At 29.3% G+C, this 25,215-nt stretch overlaps 2 long non-coding RNA genes and 1 pseudogene across 2 annotated transcripts; 1 reads left to right on the forward strand and 2 right to left on the reverse strand.

The window, feature by feature from the left end:
• Nucleotides 1-9,314: 9,314 nt before the first annotated feature.
• Nucleotides 9,315-9,997, reverse strand: LOC126835105 (uncharacterized). Its single transcript, XR_007685141.1, has 3 exons — nucleotides 9,845-9,997; nucleotides 9,590-9,778; nucleotides 9,315-9,523 (listed from the first exon to the last, which is right to left on the reverse strand). It is a non-coding gene; the product is annotated as an uncharacterized LOC126835105 (long non-coding RNA).
• Nucleotides 9,998-16,706: 6,709 nt separating this feature from the next.
• Nucleotides 16,707-19,035, reverse strand: LOC126835103 (uncharacterized; annotated as a pseudogene).
• A 37-nt stretch (nucleotides 19,036-19,072) lies between these two features.
• Nucleotides 19,073-21,460, forward strand: LOC126835101 (uncharacterized). The gene is made up of 3 exons (XR_007685137.1): nucleotides 19,073-19,231; nucleotides 19,948-20,189; nucleotides 21,115-21,460. It is a non-coding gene; the product is annotated as an uncharacterized LOC126835101 (long non-coding RNA).
• Nucleotides 21,461-25,215: the final 3,755 nt, after the last annotated feature.

A 25,215-nucleotide genomic window follows, 5' to 3' on the forward strand; every position in this document is an offset into this window, starting at 1 on the left:
AATATTGTTATTATTTATATTGAAGTTTGTTTTTCATTATATTTGTAGAGAATATAAAACGAAAGCTACAGCAGTCCCTACGTAAGGTTTACTTTTATAATATCAGTTGTTTAAAACTCGAAAAAATAGTTGACTATTATGGTGGTACATTATGTTCAGGTCGCAAAATTTAACTGTAATGGAAGTATATAACATGTATTTTCTATATATTAAAATATCATTTATGTTAAGTACAAATGATTGTAACATAAATCATTGACCATTCCAACATAATTTAACAAGTGATAAACAAGTGTAACTCAGTGTTACACAAGTTTTAAAATAAAATAGTTCAGTGTTTTTTTTTATATAGGCCAAACTGTATAGTATGCATATACTATGAGTTCAAACAGACATTTTATTTAGCATCAACAGTAAAAGATAAAGTATATTTGTATAAAAAAAAAAGCTGGTGCGGTGGGGATGGATTATATTAGGGTTGGGAGGTTACAAATCTAAATGAATTAGTACAGCTGAAAGTGATAAAGTTACTTTCAAATAAACGCTCCGAAGCGAATCTGTAATGGTATAGCACCGTCGATACTTGTATTTAAGTATCAATAAAATAATTGTACCTAAAGACAATAATGTGCTAAAAAATGTGTTTTTTTGTAATAGGGTCACTACGATTAGGGATTTGATCGTTTGTCTGTAATAATGTATTGCTAAAGCTACCCATATATCGTGCCTAATTAACAATACAATAGAAATATTTTCCAATACACGTTGACTGTTGATTAACATACACATTGCAACCTAATGATTGACAATGGTCAATGTGTAAATTTTTCCCCTTTTTAGGTTTTCCTTATTAAAAAGTTGAAAAAAGTTGAATAGTAAAAAACCCAATAATTGCCAACCGAAGAAACTGGTTCAGTGACCGAGTTCAAATCCCTTCTAAGCTGTTAGATTTTTACTGGTTTTTATAAGTTCTATTACTTTAAATATACTCCATGATATTCTCTATAAGTTGTGAAACCCATCATGTAGACCGAAAAAGTGCTTCTTGAGAAAACCCTTTACAAAAATGATACTTTCACACTTTTATATTGTCTAAAATATATATATTTATTTATAGATTAATTACAGTCTAATATGTAATTTTTTTAACTTCGGTAATTTAAAATTTTTGTTTTTCCTTAAACAAATACTGGCTAAAACCATTGTTTTAATTTAGGTGAATTTAGCTGAGTATCACTCAGCTACAAGTCTGTCAAAGATGAATAATTTTTTGGGGGGTTTCAAGTTTTGACAATAGTAATAGATTTCATATCTAAAAATTTAATGTATAATTTTAAAATATCACAAAAGTAACCATTTTTTTGAAGGTAAAAAAAACTGTAGTTTTTAATTTGGTTAATAAGACATATTATTATTTATTCCAGCCGAGAATCAAAAATCTTAAAAAAAGCTAAAAATGTCATTACTCATTATTTATTTTAACTAGAAAAAATGTTAGTATTTAAACGAGAAGTATTCGTATTGTTTATTAAATAAGATAATTATTGGTATCGCTTCAAACTAATATATTCATATTTAGTTAACTTCATACGTTTTTAGTTTAATACAAAAATATTTTATTATTGAACAATACACGCGCAAAATATTGTTCTGCTCTAGCCTGGCTGTGATTTTTTTGCGATTTTATGCATATACATATATCAGTAATTACAAAAAAAAAAAAGGCAGCGTTTTATATTTATATTATTCAAAAAGACAATGTCGCCCAGTTATTTATAATATCATTTAACAGGCGACTTAAGCATACTGAACGGACAAACTTTACCAACAGATGAGGACAACAATCAATTAGGCTAGAATGAGATTTAAAAATTCAGTCATTTGTTGAACATTGCATCTTATAGTATTATCTTCTAAATTTTCAACTCAAATTGCCCCTTAAATACAGATTTTTGAAGTATAAAATATATATTAATTTGAATTGAATAAACTATTTAAAAAAAACAAAAGGTTATTTCAATCATCATAGTAACCGTTCTATTAAAAGACGGTAATAAATAATAATCCAAGTAATTATGTATTTTTGGTCGTCAAGGCTAGTTTTCTCTGCCGTTGTCTAGCTACCCTCGACGTTTGAATACGTTTACTTTTCACTTGCCCGCCACCGTTTCAATTACGCACAATTTTCTACAATTTTCTACACGCACCAGTTATTTTTTCCCCAAGTATGTTTTACGCGATGCCTGAAGAGCATTCCTCGCCGTTTCGGTCGATTCCTGGCCGTTCCCAGTGGGACGTACTGAGGATGGAACAGGAGTCCGTAATGAAATGGCTCTTTAATACACCGCCAGCTTTGGCTGGCCTAATTTCCGGGACTTCAAACCACGAGCCAATGGACTGGCGTCATGTTGATAAACCCACGAGCTGGGAACTATCGACAACAGACGCGGAGCCCATGGACTGGGAATCGACGGACGCGGAGCCCATGGACTGGGAATCGACGGACGCAGAGCCCATGGACTGTACCCCTGACGAACTTATACGGGTCCGTTGTTAATTGTCATGTTTAGCTTTTGTTGTACACGCTCTATGTTTCACTGTTACTATTTTTTCAGATCAAGTTTTCCATAAATCAGCTCATGGACTGTACCCCTGACGAACTTATACGGGTTCGTTGTTAATTGTTATGTTTAGCTTTTGTTGTACGCTTTGTTTTACTATTATCCTACTTTTTCAGTTCAATTTTACCTTAAAACTATTGTTTTTTTCGTTTATTGCTTTGTTTACTAAATATTAAATTTTAGTAATAATTTTTTGATTTTTGTATACATTTAATTCGCAAAGTTTATTATTTACCATGTTTTCGTTTTTTGATTGATTTTTCTTACATATAAAACATATATGTTATATATATGTTTTTTTTTTTACATAATATTTAACATTTGTTTTTGAATTATATTTTGTTCTCTATTCTGTACAATATTAATTGTTTAAATTGTATTTTTTATTTGTTATAATTTATTTTTACACTTGTATAAGAAATTAGAATATTAGTTTTATAATAAAATGTATATTTCTGTCTTTGCTCAACTGGTTTGACGATTTTACTACCTATTTTAATTGTAGCTGTATATTTTTTTCACATGTTATAGATTTGAATTTTGTTTCATATAATATATGCGCATTCGTTAACATGGTTACAGTTTTTGTTGGATAATGTTTTAGACACTGAAAAACGTTATGAAACAACCACACTCCTTTGCTTGACAACTGATAGATAATAATAATAGAATGTTTATTAAAGTGAACTGCTCAGCAGGTTGACAGTGTGACATGGTGTAAGAATCGGATGAGTTGCAGTTTTAAAACATGATTATAGAAATCTAAATGATAAAATAAATTATAAATTTAATCTTAAGAATTTTAAAATTAGTATGGGAAATTAAAATGGTTAACTGACAATTTGGTTAAATCAACTATACCTATTTACATAACTTATGTAACATAAGTAATATTAATTTTTGACGAGTTCCTCTAAAACATAATAGTTTTGTCAAACACGAATTTATAGCTATATTTTTACTTAATTTTTTGTTGTAAAAATGTTTCCAGTAATAATATTACTGTCTTCAATACACAAAAATGAGTAAACAAATGTGTGATTTTCAGTCAATAATAATTAAAATGTGTAATTAACAAAAAGGCAAAACATTTCTAAATAGTAATAGTTAATTACGGTTAAGTGAAATACATTATTTTTGGTTTTAATACATTTTATACACAATTTGATAAACGATTGTATGGGAATCGAAAGGAATTGTGTATATTCATATGATACATTAAATAAATTTCCTTTTAAAATATGTTATTCACAAGTAATGTATAAATTATTTTGGAAAATTTAGTATAATAAAGATTTGCGTTAAACTCTTTCAGCTAAATCAATTATTTAACATCTAATTTCTAATGGCGCATTAAATATGTGCTTTTGTTTTTATAAATCTGAACGTATTACATCAAATTTGTTATATTCCTTTATCGGAAAAAAGTTACTTTATTTTAATAATTACCACAGTGAACTACAATAGTAATTATATAAGTTTTTTTTTAATTAGAAACATTTTAAATAAGGAATAGCCTACCTAGGTGTTCAATGGTTTTGAGTCACGGCAACTACATACAATACAACAAAAATAAGGTATGCAACACACAGCATCTTCGCCTTTATTTGCACACTTCTTTAAACATTTCGCACATATTTGGCCCATCTTTTTTGCTTTTTCTTCTACACTTCTGTCTTCTACAAACATTCAGAGTTATCAGAACACTAGGTTATTTTAAAGTAGATACTTTTAAAATTGCACACAATTTACTAGCCATTAAGACATTCTAGAAATAAAATATCAAGCTCGTGTCCAACAACAATATTAAGAAGAAGAAAAATTACACTTAACAGGTATAAAATTTTTTAGTATATATATTCAAAACATATATACTGACCGTTTGACTCCTTATGAAGCATATCCGCTAAATCCAAAAATGTTTATAAATCAAATTAAATGTTTGCTAACGATAAATTGACCATTATGGTATGTAGAAAAAATAATAATAAAATGTGTGTTATTTTCAAAAATAACTTGAATGCAGTTTTAAATTAATTCCAAAAAAAATCGTTTACAATAATGTAACAACATAATGATGAAAAACGTGCATTGATTGGGGTGAAAAGTATAAGATTTATATTTACACTTAAAAATATTAACGTTAAGTATCCATTGAGGAATTTAAAAATTCAATGAATAATGTACACTGAAGCTGAGATTAAAGACACTAAAGAAAAAAATGTTTTTTTCTAATTCAGAAATAACACCAGACATTTACTTCATTATTGTTATTATTGTTTAAACTATTTTATACAAAAAATTACATATTGTACTGACGTGTAATACTCTTATAATTTTTTTCCTCCGACTTTTGTTTACCTAATGCAAAAAAAAAATAGATACAAAGCAAATTACTGTTTGCAATTTTAAGGTGCCATTATGTGGTCTTTATAAAATAAATCATTTTGTAGGTATCAATTTTTAAAAGATTTTTTTTTTTAGTTTTTAATTTTTTTAAGGTATAAATATCAGTTTTAAACAAAATGTTGCTTGTATACAAAATCATCATTAGAAAAAGAGGAATAAACCGGTATTTTTTTTTTTTTTTTACAAAATAACTACTATCCAACTAATTTAAGCCTTAGAATGTAAAAATTGTGAAAACATTGATATATATACACCCTTAATACTACTTAATAGTACTCTAAAATATTTTTTTTAGGAGTATAAAATATTTTCAATTTATTCCTCATTTAGTTGCGAACAATTTCGATATACTTACATAACACATTATTCTAACAATAGATTAGAAAAAAAAAACAAGTTTTGAATACAAATATATTTTTTTTTATTATTATTACCCTCGGCAGCAAAGGCCATTATATAATTTATATAATAATATTGATATAATAAATATATAATATATAATAGCTGACCAAAGCAATCATAATGCCTAAAGAGTGTATTATGAAATCTTGATTTTTTTTTTTTAAATCATTTTTTTTCTGATCTGTTGTTAGAATAATGTGTTATGTTCTATATTAAGTTTTTTTTTAATTTTATAAAATAATATTATTTTTTGTTAATTACTTGTAAAAACTATGAACTAAAAAAATATATATTTGTTAAGTAACAGTATTCGAATCTTGTTTTTTTTTTATTTAATTTTTTTTCTGATCTTATGTTAGAATAATGTGTGATGTATTTTGGAATCCTTTGCAACTAAATGAGGAATAAATTAAAAATATTTTAGGGTATGTACCCTTAATAGTTTAAGGGTACATATATCAATGTTTTCGCAAATTTTACATTCTAAGGCCTAAATTAGTTGCATAGTAGTTTTTTTTGTAAAAAAAAAAAAAAATACTGGTTTATTCCTCTTTTTTTAATGATGAATTGATATTTATACTTTAAAAAAATTAAAAACTAAAAAATTTTGGAAAACTGATGCTCGCAATCTCTAAAAATAATTTTAAAAATCTCAAAAAAATTGGGAAATATTATTTTACCCCATGGAACATAATGTCAAGAGAAGAACAAAAAAAACAATTTTTTTTTGGTACACCCTAATATATACAGGGTGATCCAGCTAACGTAAGACACTCATTTTCTCGGAAAATATGAATATTTTGAAAAAACATTTTTTCCTATTCTTTTAGGTATAAGTTTTACTACATTTTTCAATGCTTCGAAAATTTTTATTTTCATCCCTTATACGATAAAAAGGGTCTAAGTTCACGTTTTCAAATGGCAACATATGTTTTTAATTCCATAAATTTGTAGGCAAAAAATTTAAAAATATGTTATCGTTTGAATTATTAATTTTTATCCATCTAGTCGTTAGCTATGACTTTGTAAAGATATTACATTTTCTCTTAAATATTGTTATATTTCTTTGGTTTTCCAAAGACCGGGAGCCAATAAAATACTTATTTATGATCGCATTGTCCGATAGATGAGTACACAGATAACCAAACACAATAAAATGTTTTGTGATATTTTGTTTGACCAGCGTTTCATATTTATAGATTACCGACTTTTCTAACACACCGTCATGACAGGTAGGTTGACAGACCTATATTGACAGCAGCTAACGAATGGCTATTTAACCACAACAATCAAAAACCGTGGTACAAGTAGGTTGATAACTGCTGCTATGATGATAATACAAAATATTATTATCATTAGTTATCATATTTTTCTACTATCTATGTTCTACATTCAGCAAGTAACAGCACAGTACAACAGATCATTATTATGCTATTTGAAAATTATAATTTTTAGTTTTTATAGGTAGTAAACAATAGCTTTAAAATTTGGCTTACAATCTCATAAGTGCATACATTGAATGGACACGCGTCGCGAAGCGTTACTATTATTTGTTTAGTTATGTTCAATTTATTCAAAATATGTTCTGTGCTCAAATAATTGTTTTAAACAATTTACACTAAATAAGGAATTTTGGATTTAATTTGCTTACTATTTTAATTCTACAGTAAATATTTAAAATGTTGCTTATTTTACATTTATAACTAACTTTTTTTTATTATATAAACAACTTTATTAATAAAAAATAATGCAATAAAGTGGACTGTGTTTAAATGATTAAGTTGTCTAAAGACTAGATGTTTTTGTAAACAGTGTATTAGGAACCTACAACAAAATCACAGTTAAGTTTGAAATTGTATTAATTATCAACTTAATTTAAGCCGGTAGTTCCAAACTGTGATTCAAAGTACTTTTACTTTTTTTCTGTTTTCCTCATCCTGTTGGTAAAAAAGATTTGATTTTTCTGTAACGGTAAATTTTTCAACATCATTGATATTTCATTTTTTTTTAAGTCAAGTTATTTCTTATTAAGATCCCGTTAATAAAAATATGGATCAATAGTTTGTGACTCAATTACACAAAATCACACAGTGATACTCAAACTTCAGAAATAAAGTTAGGGTTTGTGTCACGCAAACATTAAATTATCAGAACTTGTCTTTTTTATTTTATTAATAACTATTAAATTAAATAGTTTATATGTTCTTATCTTTTTATTAGTACTTACTAATTATTATTATAACTTATAAGGTGTATAATGTTATAATAATAGTGATTCTAAAGCCTTTATAATAAAATATGTCTGTTTCAAAAATTTCAAATTGAAAAGTTAATTCTTTTACAGTTGAATCTGCTAATTTTGATTTTATGTATAATCAGTATTTTCTTATTTTTATTATTTTCTTCACTATTTAATATCTAGAAAATTAAAAGCTTAATAGATTTTAGTTGTTTAAAAAGAAAACCATTATTTGATATTTCCTTGTTTACTATACAAATTAAAGTATTGACATTATTAAACTATTATAACGGGTACGTTTTACTAAGATTATGTAAAAGTGGCAATATTAAATCAAAAATAGCCTTAGCTAAATTGTAGTATCTAAATTTAACAATTATTCTGTAATAAAACACATTTTTAAGGATTTAAATTTTATGGAATTTGTACGTGACAAGTTTGTCTGATTTTATACACATACATACATGTATACTATATTTATGTATGAATACAAATAATTATAAAATCAATTTTTTTTTTTTTTTTTTTTCAAGCTTAACGGGCCTTTAAGGCCCAACGCTGCCATCATGAGATGGTTTCTTGACGAATTTGCTTCCGGGACGGGTCGTCAATCCGTCGCCGGATTGATAAAATCAATTATACTAACTTATAATGCATAGTTGTTAAAAATAAAATTTGTTTACCTTTAATGATGCAAATAATGGTTAAAAGAATATTTGCTGTAATGCGTATGCGACAATTTTCCTACTTTAAAGAGTTAAAAACAATTTTTATTAATTTTTACTGTGTAGTTTACAAAATTTGAACATTGATAACACATAGTCAAACAATTGTGTTGATAAATTTCAACGACAAATATATAGTATAGTATAACATTTAAAGAACAATAATAATCTTTTGTCTGATAATATAAGTATTTAACTAATAAAATTTTCATAAACTAATTATTAATACAACAATAAATTTAAAAATTACAAATGTTACTATTTTGAAAATATTCAATCAAAAATATTAAACAAAAACAATATCTATACATTTGAAATTGTTCAACTTCTATAATACTGATTTAATTTTTTTTCTTTTTACAATCGTTGGTAATTAAACAAATCTAACAAAATCAAAATTCAATAAATAAAATTAACTATAAGAATTATCTTAGGCAAGTTCAAAAAAATAATTTAATTGATTTACTGAATTCATTAAATACAAATTAATAGAATTACTACTTTTTTAAAGAGAGAATTATTGTATATTAATTAATTTGATATAAAATTTAACTTTGATAGCCAAATACCTGTGTCAGTTATAGCTAAAACTTTATGATAAAATATCCGTAATGTATGTCAGACACACAATATATGGGTTATATCATTGTAAGAAATAACTAAACTGAAAGCAGACATTTAAACTACCTTAGATAAGTTTAATCAAATACAAATAATATACTTACATATTATTATAAATATTGGTATAATCAAGAAGTGATTCCTTGTATGTAGTAGTATGAAATTCATACATTAATTACTGATATTTTTAAAAATAAATGAAACGGGTATATGAGTATTATCAACCCACATACACAAATACATGCATTAATAATTATTTTAAGTTAACACAACACACTTTTCTTTCAAATTGCTTAGTGTTGATATTATACATTCACATGAAAAAATGTCACATTAGAAATAAATGTTTTATACTTATAATTTACACCTTGATATATAATTGTAAGGTCTTGGGTCCGATTGGAAAGACATTTCCATAGCAATTGATATGTCATACTCAAAACCAATTTTACATGATAACATTGGTTTTTAAAAGATGAAATATTTTCAGTAAAAAAGCATTCAACCTAAATTAAAAAAGCTAATTGAAATCGTATTGAATTAAATTACCCATTAAACTCTAATAAACTTACCTATTAAATTAATGCTTTATATGTATAATTTACACCTTGATTTAAAATTGTAAGGTCTTCAGTCTTGGGTCCAATTGAAAAGACATTTCCATAGTAATTGGTATAGCCTATTCTCAACGCCATAGATATTTCTGACATGATAACATTGATTTTTAAATGATAAAAGATTTTCGGAAAAAAGCATTCAACCTAAAATAAAAAAGCTAATTGAATTCGTATTGTATTAAATTATCTATTAAATTTTAATACACTTACCTATTAAATTAATGGTGTGTCCAAGAATGTAACGTCAAAATAAAGTCGAGAGCAAATATTATCAATTGATATATTTATGCAAATATTTCAAAAACTATAAAATAACGAGTTATGACTTAACTACAATGAGCATGCTATCGTGTTTACTATAAAGTAAAATGTAAATTTACTAACATTTTTTAATTAAGTTTGTAATTTCTCATTTCACTAATGGAAAATGTGTGAACTGTGAAGTTAAAATTTGTTAGCGACAGAGGTTATGTACAAATAATAAAATATATTATGGGTACTGGTCACTCGATTATTCCGTGGTAACTGATGCATAGTTTAGATACTAGATTGTTATCCGAGATAACCAGCTAATGACTAGCTCCAGCTAGATTAGGTTAAAGTGTAAAGTCCGTTATCCGTAACAGTCTACCTTTCGTCTAATAATGTGTGGTTATTTATTATATCTGATTATGATACGGAATGCGTTAACATCAAATTATTATTATATTTGATGTGATGACCGTCGTAATAAAACTACTTGTCTTTGTCGAATCGAATGAAATTATTAAGAAATATAGACAAAAATTCAAATCTTTACAAAGTCATAAACAGCGAACAAATGGATGAAAATTAAAAATTCAAACGCTAACATTTTATTAGATTTTTTGTCTTTATATTTATGGAATTTAAAACATATGTTCCCATTTGAAAAAACGAGGTTCGTACTTATTTAACGTATAAGGGTTGAAGATAAAATTTTTCTAAATATTGAAAAATGTAGCTAAATATGTACCTAAAATTTTAGGAAAAAAAAAATTCACAAAATATTTATACTTTCAGAGAAAATGAGTGTCTTACGTTAGTTGGATCACCCTGTATATGTATATTGTTATTTCAATATAGGTTGAAATTTTAGAATTAATAATCTTGGCTACAGCCTACGAATGATAAAAAACAAGTTGTTGTTTTCAAATACTATGTAACCTTAATATTTTTTTTGTCTTATGTACAAAAACAATACTTAATCACGTATTTTTTCTACTTATTTTTTAGACTTTTAGATCTTTAAGAAGTCTATTCAAAATAATTATAAACTCTTAAACATTTCTGATATATATATATATATATATATATATATTTATAGATTAATTATAGCCTAATATGTAATTTTTTTTAATTTCAGTAATTCAAAATTTGGGTCTTCCCTTAAACCAAATATTGGTTATCTGTCTTGATATCTACGTACCCACCATGCTTTGATCCATTACGCATTGACCCCACTGTACTGACCTACTTGGTGTACTTTGCTCACCTTTATAGCTTTAAGTCCCTAAAAGAGGATTTCATTTCCTAACTAAGTCTATTTAAAATGATTATAACATATTCAACATTGCTGATAACCCATTTTATATATTTAATCTTTAAGTTTAACACCTTATTTATAATGTACGAAATTAATACATTTGAAATTCAAGTAGTATATTATATGATAGGATTATTAAAGTTTTTATTTTACTAATAACCATCGATAATGACAATAACATTTTTAATTTTCGTAATAACACCTTAGATTTGAACACAAAGTTGTAGTAGTTATTTATCTACACCAGACGGTGTAAAAAAGGTCATATAATGACGTGTACACTATGACTCATTTTCTCATGTTTCAAATAGACATTTGGTTCCTTGGCTATTTCTGAGAACATTCATTTAATTAATAATTATTCAAATTAAGTAACAGTAAGTAAATTGCCATTAAATGTACAAGTATTAAGAACTTGTTTTTTTAATACACGAATTGTAAAATTAACAGTTAGTGCTACAAGTTGTAAGTGAGTACAGTAGAAAACAATTTCCAGACTGTAAAAAAGAAACTTTATTAAAATAATAGTTATAATGTATTTGGAGACTTTAACAATATTTTTCACTTATAAACAGACAGTTCGTAGTCATTAATATACGTAATTGACAAAATAAGGACATTTTTGAAATGCTTACAATATTTCTTAAGCGCAATGTGAAGTCCCAAAAATTTTAATTCTATGGCTAAAAACTAATATCTTTTGAAAAAACAGTTTCACCCGATTTCAGACAATTATGCATGAATTATTATTTTTAGTTATTGGAAAAAAATGAGGGAGGGGGTCGCGCAAAAAAAATTGCATTATCGCATATAAGCATTTTATGAAATTACACTTGTGCATATAAGTATCAAGTATATTCATCATAAAATATATATTTATAATTTTATAGAATAAATCAGTAAAGCTAAATCAGATCTTTTGGTATCGCTTTTATAAAATGTGTACTAGAAGCATGATATTTTTTTTTAAATTGATAGAATCTTTTTTAGAGAAGCTTCTCATTTTTTTTTAGTTTCATATGAAAACATGTTATTATTTGAACAATACACGTGTAAAAAAACTGAAAAATTACAATTATTTTGAAAGTGAATTAATGCAGGGCTCAACCGATAAAATAATAAATACATTTTCCTACAATATACCTATAGTTATAAGGAATTGGTGTAAAATAATATTTTATAAAATAAAACACAATTTATGGGTTGGAAATTAATCTTAGAAGATAAGTCTAACATATACGATTACGGCACTCAAAAAAGAAAAAGTAACACATATGTTATTTAAAAACATATTATATACTTATTTATATGCTGGCAAATACTCTAAATATAGGTACATATGTATTAAAAACGGCTTGTTTATATCGTAACTGTTATTATTGATGTTAATATTACATTTGTATCTCCGCACCATTTCAGTGTAAAACAACATATTTCTCCGAACCGTTTTTTCTAATTTTTCCTGTTTCGAAGGATTTCTAACAACTAATACAATATGTATAAATTGTATTATACGGTTTTTGTGTTGATGATCGTTGTGTTGATTGGAACAATGAGCCAATCAGGACTACATCAAGTCATTTGGAATTTGACGATGGACAGCCGCCATTTGCACTGCAGTATAGATATAATTTCCTACCCGGGTATTGACATGGTGTTGCCTGAAGTCGAAAACCTTGACGGAACTTCACTTATTGAATTTGGAAATCCAAATTTGTCGATCCTGCAGGTCGACACACAGGTAATAAACTTCTCATAGAAATTTAAATATTTTGCGCTTAAAAGTTTTTCCGAAATCTATTAAAATATAAAATACCTCTCTCAAAAAGTTATATAAGGAAGAACAAGTCAATTGGAATTTGACGATGGACAGCCGCCATTTGCACTGCAGTGTAGATATGATTTCCTACCCGGGTTTTGGCATGGTGTTGCCCGAAGTCAAAAACCTTGACAGAACTTCACTTATTGAATTTGGAAAACCAAATTTGCCGATCCTGCAGGTCGACACACAGGTAATAAACTTCTCATAGAAATTTACATATTATTTTGTTTTTAACAGTTATATACCTACCCCACCGACCAGAACTTGTAAGTTTAAAATTAATTGTTGAATTTACCTCTATCGCTGTATTCTTCAAATGTATTTAACAGGTTGTTGGAACGACCTTTCTGACTGGCATCCGAGAAATGGGCATAGGCCTATTCGCAAAGGTGTGTTACGGAGTTGTGGTCAGTGCAGTAGCTATTGTGCTGATTTTTGCTAGTATTGTCATACTGGTACTCTTACTTACGGCTATTGCACCGTGGCTACTTGTATTGACTTCTTATGCACTGTTGCTGAAACTTCTGACTATCATGGTATTTCTGCCGATGTTTCTAGTATGGATAATCGTCAGTGTCATTGTAATTTATATTGTTATTCATTTGAAACGTTCACATATCATATAATGTTATCATACATTAACAATTTTCACATAACTTATATTATTATTGTATAAACTAATTGTATATACTCCAAGCAGCTGTACGCCACAGCCATGGTGCGTAACCCGTCTTATATAACTTGGAACACAAACTACATAATATTGTAAAATAATATGATTTTGTATTTCACAAGTTTACTGGTTCATTTTTTTATGCAAATATATTTTGTAGAAATATCGCATGTTATCGGATCGTTTTTATTAATACCGTCATACAACAGAACATATGTAGTGAAGCTATTTTTAGATACCGTCGACAATTACTTTTAGCTTTAACTCAATACTTTTACTGACATTTGAAAAATACAACGCTTTTACATTCGTCCCGCTTAACCCTACCTGTACCACGTGGTGGCGGTTAGGTTAGTATTAATACCGTACATTAAAAAACATCTTGCCCTGTTTATATTAAAGATTTGAGTAGAAAACAACTCTATGCAAACGAAACTCGATTTGTAACAACAACTTTTTAAATCGTTGTTTACCCAAAGTAATTGCTTTTGCAGTGTGGGTCACAATATTCTTTCAGCTGTGCGGTAGTACGCGACGACCCATGATCTTAAGATTGTCTTAAGATACGTCATAGTAATATTATTATAAGGAAATATTGTTTAGAGGATTTTATGCTACCATCGCCGACACGACGACGACATGGTGTTTTTTTTTCATGTCCTGATCGATTTTTTAAAAACAAATCGTTGTATACGTTAACTCGTCACCGGTCTTGTGCAAGTACTTTTGGAAATATATACACACAAGGTTAGGTTAAGTAGGTTAGGTTAGGTTAGGTTTACATACAAGTCTGCGCGGGGAGGCCGTAAAGTCACGGAAAATATTGTCACGGGCCGTACGAATTCGGAATCTAAAAAATAAAATATTATCATTTTTATTGAAACTAATTTTTCATTTAATAAATGATTAATATTATAATATCTGAAGCACTGAATAAAAATAGCAAAAATAAGAACAATACATTTTTTAATTTATATTGAAATTCAACATCAACATTTAATTTATTATTTTATAATTTATAGAAGTATAATATAAGTATTCGCTCCACTCTAAAAAAGTTAAAACTATAGATTTTGCTATATTTTTTAAAATTAATACTACATAATGAATAATAAAATTATTTTAAAATTTTTAATTATGATCATTTAGTAGGATGAACTGTTGGTTAGCCATCTAAAAAAAAATCAATTTATGAATTTAAATATATGGATCAAAAAAATATGAATGTATTATTAACTTATCTATTAAATATGTCACGACACCATGGCCGGCGTAGCCGGGCACCCCCCTCAGAACCGCTGTGTACTGACATATAACATACTACGTTTGAACAAATTTTGTTTCACAAAGGTAAACCATAACAGACATTTAGCCGACTAACCTCTAGACATCTAAGAAAATATTAAGGGGTTCTTAACAAGTATTCTTATTTTTGCGTACATATTAGTTTTAAAATTTTAACATAAGAACATTGAGAAAATTAAAAAGTAAGGGGAAAAAAATGACTAATTAGTTCTTGTGCGTGTACATTTTGTTTTTGTAAAGTCAGTCGGCCGAATGGATTTGGGAACAATGACCTCGCTACACCCTTGGCCAGAAATTAAGTTAATTTGTTGTGTGTGAATTTTATTCACAATTGTATTTTGTTTAGTTAACTGTTTGTTGCACCGGTGAGGCAATTCTAGTTTAAGTACTAATGATAACCGAAAAAGGAACTTTTTTAAATTATTAAAGTTTTCAAATTATCAACATTATACATACATTACACATTTGACACTACAGTAACTCTTTGGTATTACTAGGCAACCCCATTCGTCCCTTTTGAGCTACTATATACACCATTACACTTCCTTTGCTTTACAGCGTAATCGTTAAAGCTGATAGAATTAAATTCCGATAGTAAATATACAGTAGTACAGTGGATATAAAAAAGTAATATAATATATTTTATTTATTTTGTAAAATATTTCAAGATTATCCTATTATACAAAGAAGTATTTTATTGGGAGGCTATAAAAAAGCCGAAAATATTTTAGCCGACAGTATTTTAGCCGAAAGTATTTGGTCCGACCATAATTTTACCGAAAATTATTATAGCTGAAAAACATTAACGCCGAAAATAATAGTTCCGAAAATATTTTCATCGAACAATTTTTAAGCCGAAACATGTATTAACCGAAAATAATGTCTCCGAAAATTTTGCCGCCCAGTGCCGATCCACCGGTGACCGGCCACCGCGTCCGCGGTATGTTTATTCTTCTACCTGCAGTGGTACCGTACGGTGACTTGCTTATTCTGGTTTTTTTTTAATTATTTTTTTTTTTTTTTAATATTTTTATATTTATTAGTTGGGAAAAATTTAATATATTTTTAGTCACTCGACTAATCTGTTTTTTCCCTAGTTCGAGCGCATAAAAGATACAATACGTCAATACAAATAATTTGATACCAAAATCTAATTTTCAAAAAAAAATTACATTGATATTTTTTCCCGCAGCCCTTTATATTAATATATATACTATACTATTTATATTCGTTGATAGGCATAATATTTGATTTTTACGAGTATGAATGTTCATTTAAAAAAAACTCATTTATCATTATACAACACTTCCAAAATTATATGGAATCGATTCTGCTGGGTCCTCTATATTGATGTCTTGTTCCCTGAGGATTCGGGAGATGTAGTCACTTTTTGATCTGCTAATACCTTCAATATTGATTTGGCAAATGCGTAGGGTAGACCCTAGCTTTCTTAGGTGGCCTAAGAATCTTTCGATTCGATTGTGTTCGGTTTGGTTGCATGTAATCAGGCCAGGAGAACGTTATAAATGATAGTTTGGCCACTGAGTTAATAGATCTTTAGCCGTTCGTCTTGAGAAGATGAACGTTGCCCACGAGGAGGCGATCTATCACAACCCTCTATTTTTACAATTTACAATATTTACGCTATTTACACTTATTATTTACAGAATTAATTTTATATACAAAATAATATTTACACAATATGATGCTAGTCAAAAATTCTGACAATCATATAGATGTCAGAATTGCAAATGGGACAACGCCCTCTGCCCCTCACATCCTCACCGTAATCGTGGCATAAACATTTGTGCCCACACGGAATGCAAGCATGTATGTGAGTGGCTGCCAAGCAAATGCCACAACTGTTTATTTGTCGCGGTGTTATATCCTCATTCAAATTAGCCGAAACGAATGGAATATTATCTTGCTCCCTTCTCAAACGTTGTCTTTCCATTTGTCCGATAAACGCGAGAACTTCGTCGTCGTCCTCGGGTATGTGATAGTCATCATTAACTATTAACACTAATAAATAAAAATATAAACGGATTATCAAAAATAATATTAATGGTCATAAAAATTATTATTAATATGGTATGGATAAAATATATTTTTACAGGGTATCCTTTTTTATTATTTAGGTTTACGAGTCATTTTATAAGTTTTTTTTTTAAATTTAAATATTGCATGTTTAATATTTCCTTTTTCTTATATATAATATAATGTATTGCCATTAAGAAATATGTTGTATACTATTATAATTGTGAACAAATTATTTTAATATTTCTGTTCAGAGCCTTACTGGGAAGAATGGCGTTATTATCTTGGATAGCTTGAACAGCCGGAGCAGCCTCAACAACAAAAGCAGCCTCAACTACAGGATCGGCAGCTTCAACAACGGGAGCATTTTGCTCCTCACCATCTCCCAATTCTAAATTTTAAGTTAAAATAAAACAACTTTATTTATAACCTGTTATATTCCTTATTAAAAAAATTTAGTTTATTAAGGTTTTGTTTTTAATTGTAGCATAACGGGCCATGAAGGCCCAACGTACAATCATGAGATGATTTCTTGATGAATTCGCTATCCGGGACGGATCGTCAGTCCGTCGCCTGTGAGGAGGATGGTATTTTACCGGACGGTTGCTCGCCTGGTAGTCTTTATTTAGTACTATTGTCGGTATACCTATGTTATAGGCCAAGTGGCCTGTGTAGGAGAGAAATTCCTTAACAGTAAGGCAGCCTTGCTCTAGCCTTTCAGTCGCCGCTCTTATGTTCTGTCCTGCTGCACATATAGTGGACGACGTGGCCTTAAGGTGGGGCGCTCCAACTGCTGTTGATATTTTTGGTTTTATAACCAAAAATATCATAATAGTTTAGTTATAATTTTATAACTAAAAATTGAGGGTATTTATATACCCTCAATTTTCAAGAGTACCTCTGTAATTAAAAAAAAAAAAAATATTTCTATAACTAATTAACTATTTTGTAGAAAGTATTTCGATTTACCTGTAAAATTCCAAATTCCCGGTCTTGCTGTATTCATTTGTTGGTTTAAAATTTTGTGAAAGACCTCCTGATCATTGTTTGTCCTCCTGGCCTGTCCGTAAACGCTAAAATTCTGCGCACCTGTTCCTATAGTAAGTATTATACAATGAGATAATAAAAGACAATTTTTTTGCTTAGTTTTTTTTAACCCCAGAGCATTTCATATATATAAAAATAAATTCAGTATTTTGGAGTCAAGAGCGTTTTAAAAGTTTATAGCTGTGATTGCCGGAGAGATGGCGGCTTCTTTTAACCAGACGATTTTTTGCCCGGCAACAGTGAGTGCCAAACACACTAATGCCTTACCCACTCTGCCATTTCCTCTCCACTATGTACAAAGGTAACTTAATTATTTTTTAAATAACTATTTTCTCATTTTTGAGGATATATTAGGTATTGTTTGTAATAATTAACTATTTATTATTATCAAGCATCTTTATTTCATATAGATGTACGCATTTCACTTTTATGTTAGTATTGAGAGAAAATCAAACAAAATCAAATTGTTTTTTTCTTTTGTTAGTATTACAACTGGGGGAGGGGGAGGCTTCTGTACAATAATTATGAATCTTATTAATTTAGGTAAATTTAATGAATATTATATCCATAATAATACCAAGTGATTTGAAAAACTGTTTTCTAAGGTTTGCAGTACTAAACACTTACGGTTCATCCACTGGTTCTCGAAGTAATTAATATATCGACGATCTATTTGTTCGTTTTCCGCGTGACTACTCTCTTCTTTGATCAGGTTAAAACCCTCGGCTATGTGCTCGACCGGTAAAAGGGCCAGAGCCTTCGACATGCGGAACATGTTATGCAATGCCAAGTCGTTACGATATTCACGTCGCCGCATGCCAAACTCTTTACCATTTTTCTAAAGTGCCTATAAATTACCATAAACATTTTTAAATGGCCACACACGATGCTATATTTTTTAGCACCAGAAATGATGAGAGAATTATTAAAAACATTTTTCATACTTGCACCATGTGGAACCAACAGCGCTGCAGGTTGGCAGCTGGCAGAGTATTCCTCAGTGCATTGGTTAATGCGGTTTCATAGTCAGTAATGATGTTTGTTGCTTGAATACCGCCTGGAATAAGATCCCTTACTTATTCAAGCACGCACCGGTACGCGATCTCGGTCTTCCTTGTCATCAACACAAATGCAACCGGAAAAGCCTAAGTAAACGTATAAATAAAAATGCTAATCGTAAACTCATAAAAATCGTTTTTTAAATTTATTATATATTTTCTATTACCTGATCCATGTAAATGGCCATAATAATTAAAACTTGTTCAGTTTGAGGCTGAATAGGCCTCGATTTGAACGTGCCATCTACATGTAATTCATGTGAACTGCCTAATAAACTAAAATTACATTTAAGCTATAATATTGTCTATAAAAAAAATCATCTAGGTAAGCAATTATATATTCTAATTTGTGAAGATTGGTATTAAAACTATTTGCTATTGGACTGATATTAAATATGCTGCTGTACTTGTCCACAAAATATTACAAGCAGCTATCTGAGCGCACAGTAGTGTGCTAGGCCAAGTTTCAGTAATGCCAGTTTATCTTTAAACGAACCAATTCACCCAGTTTTTCTAACTCACATGTCTCTGATTCCTCCTAAGATAAGCTTTTGAAATGTAAATATCACTACTTTGATATTTAGTCTTGGAACTTGGCCAATTTTCTCTGTTAGGTTTTTGTTGGAGATAATTCATAATAGTTAATTGAAAGAAATTAATTTATACAAATTTTAATCGTTTTTCTTTAAAATAAGTTATATTTTTTTTTTAAATACTTAAGAAATATGTTTTTGGGATCAAAGGCAATGTTTTCTTTGTAACACATATTTTTTCATTGTTAATTAAATGATTACTTCATCATTGCAGGCGAAATGAAAACCACTGCTTCGCCAGCTTCTACACCTCCATCTATGTAGCCCCTATACAACTCCTCGTTGCTAGACGTTAAAAATAGATGCCGGTACCTCGGGTCGGACAAATTGCCCGCATATCCCAAGAAAGTCTGGGGTATCGATGGCTGAGCCTCGGCCCTGGCCCGTTCCATAGTTCGCAAGAAGCTGGTGTACGCCAATTGAGTGTTAACATGGTTTAATCTAAGTATAGAATATGTAAGTCTTGAACTACTAAATAATTATGCTTATGCTGAGCTGATTGATTTGAGAACTTAATTTTAATATTAAGTGTTCTTATATTTAAAAACGGTAGGACTTTCATTAAGTATTAAATACTTTCTGTTCAATAATAATAAAACAAATTTTGTTTTATTATTATTGAACAGAAAGACTTACGAAATACGTTTATAGGTATACAGTTATTTAGTGTTCTATGAAAATATACTAATAAGATGTATAAAATAACTTTTTAATATGCATTTTAATGACCACAAGCGTTTGCGGGCTTCAATTACAGGGGAGGCAATATATAATGTTATTTTTAAATGTAGTGACATCGGCCCAGTGCAACAATGAATACACGCATGTACGTTCGGTTGCCTATCTCTTTTAGTTACATAGTTACATACAAACATACATACATACAAGTGAAGCTAATATAAGCGTGTTAAAAAAACCTTGTCTTTTTAGTAGTTTGTAAATAATTAATAATGGTAGTCTAAAACTCTTACAACATGCTTAAATTAACCTACTTCTATTAAATTAAGAGGAATATACGGACATTTTTAAATGAACGTAGTTTACAGCATGACTTAGTTTTCAAAAGTGTACTAAGACGTACACCTATTTTATCAATTTACTGATTCAACATAAATACTTAAATTATAATTAACTACGCAATTATTTACGCTTGCTAGATTTTTTAGTTACAAATATATATTATGTAAATAACTTATGGATAAACCAAACGATCACAGATCACTATGCAATAAAGTAGGTTAAAGTGAGGCAGCTCAGCTGCCACAGTTGCCTCCGCCTGTGTTTGTGAGACATCAAGTTTTAAATACAATTAATCAGCTCAGTTTAAATAATGTAATAAATAATGCCGTCATTGATATTAATTTTTAAATTATTATTAAAGGTAGGTATTACTGTGTTATTTCTTCATCATAAATGACTTTAAGACTGGTCAATTCTGTTGAACAACGATGAAGAATTTGGCTTTTTACACGTACAGCGGACAAATATTCCATATCAGGATCATGATTATGAAGTCCGATCACCTCAAATCTATCATTCCTGATAAGTCTTTTATATAATAAAAAAATTACAATATCGTGTTAAGAAGAGTTTAATGTTATAAACTGTTTTCAGCCTTAAGAGGATTAAAAGCGGACTGGTTTTTTCGAAGTTTTAGACCTAAGATCCTGACAAAATTACGCCTACGTAGAATGTCCAATTTGAATTTTATATAAAAAATGTCAAGTTAATCGTCCTCTTTTCAAGGTTATTGTGTAAATAATTTTATATTTTCAATTAAAATTGTGTTTAAATCCTATTTTAATTTCTTAAGTTTTTAGTATCCTTTATATTGTTTTATTAATCCGACTTCCACGGTAACCTAGGGAAAAAGCTCATGAGCCCAAATATTTATACAGAATTAAAATTCAATCATATTAAGTAGGCATAATTTTGTCAAGATTTTAGGTCTTAAGGGGGAATTACATGCGGTCAGTTTTTTCAGTCATAACATCATTTTTATTCAATTGCATAAGCCAACACGGTGATCCGATAAACAATCTAAAAACAGATTTGAATTCGTCATGAAGTTTACTTAGGATCGTTCAGGGCACACTTTCGGTTTTTAATTTAAACCCTTTACCTTTACCCTTTTAAAAATTGAAATTTTTTATAATATTCAAACGGGTTTTGTACATAGTAGGAATAAGATATCAAAAAAGTGCCCTGTCCGATGAAGTAAACTTCATGGCAAATTCAAATATATTTTCAGATAAATAATCGGACCACTGGTTCAGCCAGTGCGATGGAACAAAAAATGTATACTATATTAACTAAAATGGCTTTACTCATAGACAAAAAGATTTAAATTAAAAATAACACCATGAAGCTTATACAAATTAACCGGTAAATTAATTGACATGGTCAAAATTTATTAAAATAGTTTTTCCTAAATATTGCCTATACAAAATTCCTTAAAAACCGACCGTATGCAATTCCCTTAATTAATTTCTTGTATGTACAAAATGGCATTTACTCGGAGAATAAATTATAAAAGTTAAAAATGATGCCTCTAGCTTTTACAAAGTAACCTGTAACTAAATAAAATGTTCGAAAAGTTGCTTTTTTCTTAAATATTGCCTTTAATAAAACCCCTTAAAAACCGTCCGCTTTCAATCCCTTTAATCATTGTTATGTTTTATACCAAATCGGATTATAAAAAATTATTATGAATATAAATACTAATTGCCACAAAATATTCATGATAGTTAACCCATTGATCAATTTTTGTAAATTATCATATTAAAATCTATAAATTGTGTACTAGGGCAACTCATGGTGCTGGCCTTTTTTCTTTGAAAAATAGTGTTATTTTCTAAAAAAAATCAAATAAAACGGTTTTTATTTCAAGCCTTTTAAAAGATATTTTTCTAATTAAGTGGAGTATTACCTAATTAAAAAAAATCTTCTGTTGAGTTATACTTAAATGGTACACTGCTTTATTGTGTATTCGTAAAATAAGTACGATTACGTCTAACTACTAATTGCTTCAGTTTTCCATTTACAATCGGGTTACAAATAGTTCATATTGAGAAAAAAGATTAATTTTCTAAAATAATATATAGCAATAAATCATACCTCTCGCAGTGCAGTTGGGTTTTATACAACTTAGTGAGGTAGACGATAGCCTCACTTTCTTTACGCGGTAAAAAAAGCCATCATTACTATGATGTAGCTTACTATTTTTACGAAATCCGTCGACAACTTCGTATTCCATTTTTAACCAACGAAAAGTACAAGAAGAAAAAAAGGACAGATGTGTTGTCTGAGCTCTCGATAAAAACCGAATGAACCCAATGTAAGTATGAACTTGGTTGGTTGGTACTTTTTTTATTTTTTATTTATATATATATATATATATATATATATATATATATAAAAGTAGGTATGTATGTTACACAATCTTTAAACATTAAAACACAAAATGTTAACAAATGGCTAACCAAACACCTTCACTCAATGGCACCTCATTATGAAGCGGAAGAACTATCAATAATTTTAAATGCTTTAACATTTACAACCATATATGGACTACAGAAAAAAGATATTTTACATGAGTTTATCACATATTAACATAATTAACCTTGAAGATATTGTTTGTCCTCGCATAGATCAATTACACTCTGATGATGGATACCCAACGTGTTTATTTCACATGAATTTAAGCCCTAAACAACACTGTACTTTTTATAAAATGTTTACATTACGCAATTGGTTTTAAACATTGCATTACCTTGTATATTATTATCAATGTATTTTAGTTAAATAAAAAACATTTTTTTTTGTTTAGCAATTAGTACTGTATTTATTAACATTACGGTTATTGTATATTATTATACACACATTATCAAGAATAATATGATTTTAACCAGATGGTTTTACATAATATTTTTTTTTACATTAGATATTATAACAATTTTTATAAAAAAAAAAATTATAATGTTAACTTTGAAGTTATTACAATTCAATGGGGTGGAGTTTGTATTTAAATGGCTTTTATTCATCTATTTACACCACATCACATCAGAAGTGGGAGGGTTCGCCTGCGCAAAACTGAAGGTGTGGTGCAATAGGTACGACAATACAAAAATGCTTAAAGGGACAAAAAAAAAGAATACATGTATATTGTAGTATGATATTGGCAGTAATGCCCTTCAAACGGCAGTGTTGGGCGTAACCGATTAATTTATTATTGGATTACGTAATCGATTACAGCATTGTAATCATGATTAAATTAATCATTAATCATTTTATCATTTTGTAAAAGTAATCAGTAATCATGATTATATTTTCAATTGTAATCATGAAAACATTACAAAAAAAAAATTGTTTAACCGCCCCAGGCTTATTACAAAATAATAATAATTGTCTAGATGATATTGCAAAGGTCAAATCGTCTTAGACATCCCATATATTTTTTTTTAATATATGTATTATGTAATACATAAAACCTATGGCGGTTAAAAAAATATAATCATTAATCATTTCATGATCACATTTGAAAGATTAATGTAATCATAAATGTAATCATGATTACATTTATATGATTGTATTAATCTAACACGATGATTACTGATTACTATTATTAATCGTAATAATTAAACAGATTACATTTGCCCAACACTGTCAAACGGTAGTCGGTAGCCGAAATGTCGCCGGCTCTTCACACTGGCCCGGCCAGTGACATGCGAGTAAGGTTCATGAGCAACTTGTGGAATGGAGCGAGGTTGATAGGAGATCGCCACAAGAGTGTCTGCGCCACCTCTCAATGCGCCAACAAGAGGCGGCCGGAGGAGAGTGACGACGGATGAGCTAAAGGGTCAAGTACCCAGGACATAAGGAGTGGTGGTTGGACCGATAAAACCGGAGAACTGGAGATTAAAAGCATTTGGCGGACTAGAGGTAGAGTGGTAGGAGGTATCGAAGTCGGAGAAGATGCGGCTAGAGTGGGAACCCCGGCGACCAAAATAAGGGCCTAGTCGGCTTTGATGTGCCGGTATCAAAGCCAGGCCAAAAAGTACATGCACCATTTTATACCCTGTTCGCTAAGAGAGCATGCTGGGTTTGCGCATGTAGACTGAAGACTAAGCCTGGCAGACAGGGCGGACTTCGGGGGAAACGTTAGTCACACTTGGTGCCACGGGGGGGGGGGGGGTGCGCAGAACGGCCAATTTTCGTTGGGTTGCGGCATGTGACTAACGTTCCCCCGTAAGTCCGCTCTGTCTGCCTGCCTTAGTCTTGCTACTTAGTCTTCAGTCTACACGCGCAAACCCGGCATCAGTGTTGGGCGTAATCGTAATCACACCTTAAAATTTTCATGATTATAAACGTAATGGTAGTTATGATTACGATTTTTCCCAACACTGGCCGGCATGCTCTCTTAGCGAACAGGGTATAGAACGGTGCATGTACTGAGATCACTAGAGTGATCTCTAACGCCTAC

The sequence above is a fragment of the Adelges cooleyi genome, unplaced genomic scaffold (genome assembly GCF_023614345.1).
Source record: "Adelges cooleyi isolate 19-005CV unplaced genomic scaffold, UGA_ACOO_1.1 ACOO_flye_CR_arks_rails_tigmint_CR_PRNA_22, whole genome shotgun sequence".
Classification (NCBI taxonomy): Eukaryota; Metazoa; Arthropoda; class Insecta; order Hemiptera; family Adelgidae; genus Adelges; species Adelges cooleyi.